Source organism: Manis pentadactyla, chromosome 16, assembly GCF_030020395.1.
Source record: "Manis pentadactyla isolate mManPen7 chromosome 16, mManPen7.hap1, whole genome shotgun sequence".
NCBI lineage: Eukaryota > Metazoa > Chordata > Mammalia > Pholidota > Manidae > Manis > Manis pentadactyla.
The window spans coordinates 62916483-62923401 of NC_080034.1; positions in this window are offsets into that span (position 1 = coordinate 62916483).

The following is a 6919-nucleotide window of genomic DNA, read 5'->3' on the forward strand; positions in this document are numbered from 1 at the left end:
TTGATACTAAAAAGGTATTTGACAAAATTCAACAAACATTCATGAAAAAAACTCTCAAGAATATGGGTTTAGAGGGTATGTACCTCAAGTACTAAAGATCATATACTACAAACCCACAGCCAACATCATACTTAATGGAGAAAAACTTTCAGCTTTTCCTCTAAGATCAGGGACAATCAAGGATATCCACCCCCACCATTTTTATTCAACATAGTACTGGAGGTCCTAGCCATGGCAATAAAGAGATAAAAGGTACCCAGATTGGTAAGGAAGAATTTAAACTGTAATTTTTTTGCCAATGACATGATATTATGCATAGAAAACCCTAAGACTCCACCAAAAAACTATTAAAACTAATAAGTGGATTCAGCAAAGTTGCAGGATACAAAATCAATACACAGAAATCTGTTGCATTCCTATATACTAACAGTGAACTAGCAGAAAGAGAAATCAGGAAAACAATTCCATTTACAATTGCATCAAAAAGAATAAAATATCTAGGAATAAGCCTAACCAAGGAGGTGAAAGACCTATACTCTGAAAACTATTAGATACTCATGAGAGAAATTAAAGGAGATACAAAAAAATTAAAATCTATCCCCTGCTCATGGATAGGAATAATTAATATTGTCAAAATGGCCATCCTGCCCAAAGCAATTTACAGATTCATTGTAATCCCTATCAAACAGCATTTTTCAATGAACTAGAACAAATAGTTCTAAAATTCATATGGAATCACAAAAGAACCCAAATAGCCAAAGCAATCCTGAGAAAGAAGAACAAAGCTGGGGGAATTATGCTCCCTGACTTCAAGGTCTACTACAAAGCCACAGTGATCAAAACAGTTTGGTACTGGCACAAAAACAAACCCATAGGCCAATGGAACAAAATAGAGAGCCCAGATACAAAATCACCCATATATAGTCAATTAATATATGATAAAGGAGTCATGAATATAAAATGGGGGGAAAAGACAGCCTCTTCAACAACTGGTGTTGGCAAAACTGGGCAGCTACATGTAACTGAATGAAACTGGATTATTGTCTAACTCCATACACAAAAGGAAACTTGAAATAGATCAAAGACCTGAATATAAGTCATGAAACCATAAAACTCATAGAAGAAACATAGGCAAATATCTCTTGAATATAAACATGAACAACTTTTTTCCTGAACACATCTCCTCAGAGAAGGGAAACAAAATAAAAAATGAACAAGTGGGACTACACCATACTAAAAAGTTTCTGTATAGCAAAAGGCACCATCATTAGAACAAAAAAGCAACCTATAGTATGGGAGAAAATATTCATAAATAACTCATCTGATAAGGATTAATATCCAAAATATATAAAGAACTCATATGCCATAACACCCTAAAAACAAATAACCCAATTAAAAAGTGGGTGGAGGATCTGAACAGAAATTTCTCCAAAGAAATACAGATGGCCAACAGGCACATGAAAAGATGCTCCACACTGCTATTGATCAGGAAAAAGCAAATCAAAACCACAGTGAGATATCACCTCACACCAGTCAGAATAGCCACTATCCAAAAGACAAGAAATAACAAATGTTGGTGAGGATGTGGAGAAAGGGGAACCCTCTTACACTGTTAGTGGGAATGTACACTGATGTAACTGCTGTGGAAAGAAGTATGGAGGTTCATAAACATAGAAATACAATTTGACCCCGTAATTTCATTTCTAGGTTTTTGCCCAAAGAAAATAAAATCCCTGATTCAAAAAGACATATGCACGCCTATGTTTATCACCACACTATTTGCAATAGCCAAGATATGGAAGCAACCTAAGTGTCCATCAATAGATGAATGGATAAAGAAGATGTGGTACATATATACAATGGAGTATTATTCAGCCATTAAGAGAAAATAAATCCTGCCATTTGCAACAACATGGATGGATCTAGAAGGTATTATGCTCAGTGAAATAAGTCAGTCAGAGAAAGACAAATACTGTATGATTTCATTTATTTGTGAAATATGAAAACAAAGTAAAACAGAAGGAACAAAAAAGCAGTAGACTCATAGATACTGAGAAGTGACTGGTGGTTACACAAGGGGAAGAGGTTGGGGCAGGTAGGTGGGCAGGGGAATAAAGGAGTACAATAATTCACAATCACAATATAAGTTGGTCATAGGGGCAGTAGTAGAGCATGGAGATACAGTCAATGATTCTGTAAGATCTTTCTATGTTGATAGATAGTAACTGCACTAGAGGTGGTGAGGATTTAATAACATGGGTAACTGTTGAACCACTGTGCTGTACATCTGAAACCAATATAAGGTTGTATATCAATGACAGTTTAATAAAAAATTAAGTAAAAATGAAAAAATAGTAGCAACTTAAAGTTTCATAACTCAATGTTTCCTGAATATTCAAGAAATCTTTGTGAACATTAGTTGAAAACAAGAAGATATCTCTAACTGTATATAAAAGTAATCTAGAATATTTTCAAATCTTCAGAGGTAGTGCTGAGATGTCAGAGAAGCTATTTAGACCTGAATTTAAGAAGAAGCCATTTATTTACCTTTTCTTTTTTTTTAATCTTATTCCAAATGCTTTTTTTAAATTAATTTTTTGTTGTTTTTCATTGAGGTACATACAATAAAGTGCACCAATTTAGTGTACAGCTGCAGGTCCATCCATCTTGTTGCAAATGGCAAGACTTCATTCCTTTATATGGCTGAGTAATATTCCATCGTATATACCTGCCACTTCTTTTTTTTATCCATTCATCCAACAATTACACTGTGAGCTCAACCATATTTTAATTCTTCATACCTACAGAGCTTGATCTCCTCTAGCAGATCCATGATCCACTGATGGGAAACTGTGCAATCCATGTTAAATGTGCCCTATGAATCCATGATTATTTCAGTGACACAAATGTCACATCTCCTTTTGATCACTGAAATATGTTAATTATAATTTTCTTACAATGTTGGCATATACGCGTTTTTTCAAGTACAAGGAAGACTGGATTGCAGAGAAAATAATATCCCTTAGAGATTCTGAGATCTCAACCAGTCTTGCAGCCAGAATTCCCATTCCCTAAGACATCCAGAAACCCTCAAGCACACAATTTACTTTAAAGTGGCCCCAGGCTGGTGGTGCCCCACACTAACTAAAAGAAACACCAGAAATACATTCTTGGTGAAGTCACCTTCAATACAACATGAAAGAATCTAAGCATACAAAAAGTTAAGTATTAGATTATTAAACTACTCAAACAGTCCCCATTTTTAGGTACAATGTTTTCCTGGAGTGCTTCATAAAACAAAATCCTGCTTTTATGTAGACTGTATTCAGACTACACATGTTCTGTCATCTTCATTTTTCAGATCAAAATCACTGGGGAAAACCATCAGATGGTTAAGCAAAGATGGAGAGAAATGTATAAAGCCCATAATTGTGTCAGTCTTTATTAGGACATATTGAATGTTTGGATCAGCAAAATGCAAAATAGCAAAAAGGGAGAGATGCCTGTGACTTCAACGGAATCAGGTCAACTTTAGAAAAGAGAATCAAGATGAGAATTCTTAACTTACGAATAAGTGGTTAGCAGGATAAAAATCTCCTGTGTAAGCATAGCTGTTATTAGTTTGTTATATCAGATACAAATTCATTTTCAACTAAAAAATTAAGTTTTATAAGCTTCAGGTAGAGAGTTATTTATAAGCAATACAAAATCCAGAAGCCAAGTGTGAAGATATAAACAAACCTGAGTATTTAAAAATGTTAAATTCCTTAGAGTAGATGACATCATAGACAAAGTTAAAAAGAAAATAATAGGTACAGGATAATTTGAACATATGCAGGAATATATTTGAAATATATAGAGAAAGACAAAGTTTATATACAAAATGCATTTGCCTTAGTGAAGAGCAGCTCTGCTAGGCTTTCCTAGAGAATATAGTCAGGTGGTGGGTCTCTGGTTTCACTAATAAATCCTTTCTAATATATACACCTCCTTGAGCCTTCTGGTTCCTTCCTCACTACTCTGCCAAGACATTCCTGGCCTCTCTGACACAATTAAATACATCAGCACTGTATGCAACCTTCACAGAGCCACCCTCGTGGCATATGAGCACTGGCTCTAGGATACCGTCCTAGGACCTTAAACCTCTAGTCACAGGGATCCCATAACAGTAAATTCACCCCTGACCAGCTTTATCCACCTCCCTCTTCCACCACTCTCAAGACCCACTTACACATTTCCAGTTCACACTGTTATATATTTTCCAGGTCTTTTGATTCCTTGGGTGTGTGCATTCTTTGTTCTGGAACAGGAACTATATTCCCCACCGAGGATGTGCTGCACCTTGACTCTAGCTTACTGTTCTGAAGTCAGTAAGGTGAAGCAGTTTTTTGCAGAGCCTCAGAGGCTTTTAGAAGGGAGGCTACTCTCTTCCTACGTGGATAAGGTAGATAGTTCTGCAATTTCAGGTTAAATATTGTCAGCCTCATCCACCCACGTGTCTCATCTCAGGTGCCAGTGTACCATTCTTTCCCTAACAAGGCTCTAAATTTCATACAGGAGATTGTTCAAGTCTATGCATTCATTCTGCTGGCTTCAATACCCTTACCATTACATCCTGGGCCTCATTTTCAGCATATTCCAAAATAAGGCTACTGAATTTAAAGTTTTCTTTAAATATTCAACTGTCCAGTACAGTTGCCACTGGCCACATGTGTCAAATGAGGACTTGAAATGTGGCTATTCCAAACTGAGACATGCTAGAAGTGTAAAAAGCACTTGATGTTGAAAACTTAGCACAAAAATAATGCAAAATGGCTTGTTTTATATTTATTACATGTTGAAATTACAATATTTTGGATATGCTGTCATATCATATTGTAATTTTAATAAAATATTTATTGAAATTAATTTCACCTGTTTCTTTTTATTTTTAACTTGTGGCTACTAAAAGATGTAAAGTTATATATGTGCTTTACATTATACATATTCTTTCATGGAACAGCACTGTTTTAAATGCTTACATAGGGGCTCAGACTTTCACAGTGAGCCTTGAGTTGAGAGTTAGCTTTAGCCAACTTACTATTTTCTTTTCTCAAGAATTCTAAAGCTACACAAAAGTCAATTTCAATTTTCATTTGTCAAAACACATAGAACTTCACAGCACAAGAGTGTACCTCAATGTGTATAAATTTTTTTAAAAAATCACTTAGAAAGGTGAAGAATCCAGGATGGAATGAATAGACAAAAGAATTTAATTGTATTACAAATCTCTAAAACAACCTCACTGAAGGGAGTGGAAAAAGATGCTGACCTAAGTAACTTTGAACTAAAGTGGAGCCTATAGGACTAAAAGCCAGAAGGACTGTACATAAGCACCGTACTCAAGGTGATAAAGTGGTTTCCCATGGGAGCACAGGTAACAATTCTGAAACAACTCTGCACATATACTTGAACTAAACAATTAAGTAAATAGATGGCAAATGGGAGTCAGGTTTCTCACCACAGGAGTGGAAGGTTACCGAGAAGCAAGGGGTGGCAGCTAGAATGATTTAAGTGGTAGTGACTAGAGCTGAAGCATTAGTATGAATTTATCATGTTTGCCCTGATAGAGACATAGATGGTGACATAGCAAAACACTTCTAAATATGTGGATATACACATGTATTTTATGTATATTTCCTTGCTAAATCAGATGAAAGGGCCTAGAAGCAATAACACCTCAGAAGCAGCAAGCACACCTAGTGCCCAGATCTTGATTTCTAATACCATTCTCCAATAAAAGGAACAATAGCACCTTGGAGAAATAACTGGTTCTAGAACTGGGGTGGACAAAATGTAAGATGGAGCATTTTGTAGTGCTAGAAGCAGACTGAGACATGGTAAAATTAAAAGATGGAAAATATGAAAGAGAGGGTAAGACATATAGAAGATACAGTAATAAGGTCTCATATATGTATATTTGGAAAAGAAGACATAATTGAATATAGATACTGGCATTAAAACACAGATTCAAGAGATCTTAAGGACCCCAAGCAGAATAAGTTATTTAAAAATCCATACCAAAGCACATCATGATGAACTAACTGAAAAGCAAAGAAAAATTGAAAAAGCAGCAAGTAAATAAGGATTAATTGTCTTCAAAAGAATAACAGGAATGACAACTTCTCAAAAGAAACATTAGAAGTCAGCAGATAATGAGATATTAGTAAAGTTCTGGAAGAAACTAACAAGCTAGAATTATATGACAGAGCAAAATGTCCTTCCAGAATAAAAGTGACCACTTTCAGACCAACAAAAACTGAAATTATTTGTCATTTGAAGGCCTGCACTAAACAAAATGACTGCAGATAGAAGGTTTGAGATGCAGGAAGGAATGAAGAGCAATGACATTGGTAAATATGCGGGTAAATACTAAAAGCACAAAAATGATGGATATAAATTGGGATAGGACATAAATGGAGTTAAGATTTCAAAAAAATCTTTGCATTGTCCAAGAACAGGATAATTTATATTAGACTTGGGTAAGTTTAAAGGATATGTTGTAATTTCTAGGGGATCTAGAACTATAGCAAAATAGTATATAACTTCCAAGATAATAAGGGAAGGAAATGAAATAATAAAATATAATAAATACAAAAGAAGGCAATGGAGGAGATAAAAGAAAAATATAGCATAGATGAAGTAAGTAGAAAATAGGTAATAATAAAATAGATTTAAACCTAAATACTTTGGTAGTTACATTAAATGTAAATGAACTAAATGCTCCAATTCAAAATAAAAATTGTCAGACTGGACTTTTTTTAGAGCATGTGCTTATAAGAGACATCTAGAATAAAATGATACAAGTAATTTGAAAGTATGGGAAAAGATACACATACAACCATTCTCCAAAAAAAGTCTTAGATGGCTATATTGATAT